The sequence below is a fragment of the Triticum aestivum genome, chromosome 3D, assembly GCF_018294505.1.
Source record: "Triticum aestivum cultivar Chinese Spring chromosome 3D, IWGSC CS RefSeq v2.1, whole genome shotgun sequence".
NCBI classification, from domain to species: domain Eukaryota; kingdom Viridiplantae; phylum Streptophyta; class Magnoliopsida; order Poales; family Poaceae; genus Triticum; species Triticum aestivum.
In genome coordinates, this window is record NC_057802.1 from 600,639,998 (window position 1) to 600,641,760 (window position 1,763).

A 1,763-nucleotide genomic window follows, 5' to 3' on the forward strand; every position below is an offset into this window, starting at 1 on the left:
TTTTGCTGTATTTAGTTTTTTATTTTCTTTTTTGCTATATTTATTTTGTTTTATTTCTACTTACAACAAAAAACTTATTTATTTTATTTTATTTTGTTTCTAATTACTTATTTATTTTACTTTATGATAATTCTTTCTGCTATTAAAGTTTCTATCAAAAAAAGTTCTTTATGAAAATTCTTTTTGCTTTTAATGATTAAAAATAAAAAAGAGGCGCAATGCGCGTTGATTTGCTTCAAGCCTTTCGGAATAGTGTAGACTGCACTGCACATAGCTCGATGCAGTCTACCTTATTCCTCAAGGCTTGAAGCTAAGCAACGTGAGCATTGCGCCTCTTCTTCATCGTCTCTGCACTCAGGGCTTATAAACCGCTCCTAGTGCCTCTCAGCTAGCGAGGTGGGACTAAAAAACTGCTTAGCTAGTAAGAAACTCTAGTACCGGTTCGTGCCACGAACAGGTACTAAAGGTGCTCGTGGGGCCACAGCCTCATTAGTACCGGTTCGTGGCACCAACAGGGACCAAAGGGTGGAATTGGTCCCGGTTCGTGCCACCAACCGGGACCAATGGCCTTGCACAGCGGCGTGGTGGTGAGTTTAGTCCCACCTCGCTAGCTAAGAGAGAGCCGCACCTGTTTATAAGGTGCGGTGCGCCTGAGCTGTCGAGCTCCTCTCTAAAGCAGGCTTACGGGCCTAACCTCTCTGCACTCAGGGCTTATAAAGCATTTCAAATGAACTCTGAAAAGGTTGAAAGTTGGCATGGTATCATCATTTCATCCACATAGCATGTGCAAGAAAGTTGAGAGGGTTACGGCAAAAACTAGATGCACTTCTTGTACAAAACGGACAATGGTATCATACTCGTCTATTACAAAGTTGGCATGCTATCATCATAATAGTTGCGGGAGAAAGTCTTCACTTTTTCTTCGCTTGTGTCATTTGCTTATTGCGCCGTAACCATGGATAATCTTCATCGTTTATCAGGATGCTTGGGTCAGCCTTGACTTTGAAGGGAGGAATTTCATGAAACTTTTCATAATCTTCAGACATGTCTGTCTTGCCCTCCACTCCCACAATGTCCCTTTTTCCTGAAAGAACTATGTGCCGCTTTGGCTCATCGTATGATGTATTCGCTTCCTTATCTTTTCTTTTCCTCGGTCTGGTAGACATGTCCTTCACATAGATAACCTGTGCCACATCATTGGCTAGGACGAACGGTTCGTCAGTGTACCCAAGATTGTTCAGATCCACTGTTGTCATTCCGTACTGTGGGTCTACCTGTACCCCGCCTCCTGACAGATTGACCCATTTGCACTTAAACAAAGGGACCTTAAAATCATGTCCGTAGTCAAGTTCCCATATGTCCATTATGTAACCATAATATGTGTCCTTTCCCCTCTCGGTTGCTGCATCAAAGCGGACACCGCTGTTTTGGTTGGTGCTCTTTTGATCTTGGGCGATCGTGTAAAATGTATTCCCATTTATCTCGTATCCTTTGTAAGTCAATACAGTCGAAGATGGTCCCCTGGACAACGAGTACAACTCATCACAAACAGTGGTGTCACCTCTGAGACGTGTTTCCAACCAACTGCTGAAAGTCCTGATGTGTTCACATGTAATCCAGTCGTCACACTGCTCCGGGTGTTTGGAGCGCAGACTGTTCTTGTGTTCATCGACATACGGGGTCACCAAGGTAGAGTTCTGTAGAACTGTGTAGTGTGCTTCAGACCAAGAATATCCGTCCCTGCATATTATTGAGTTCCCCCC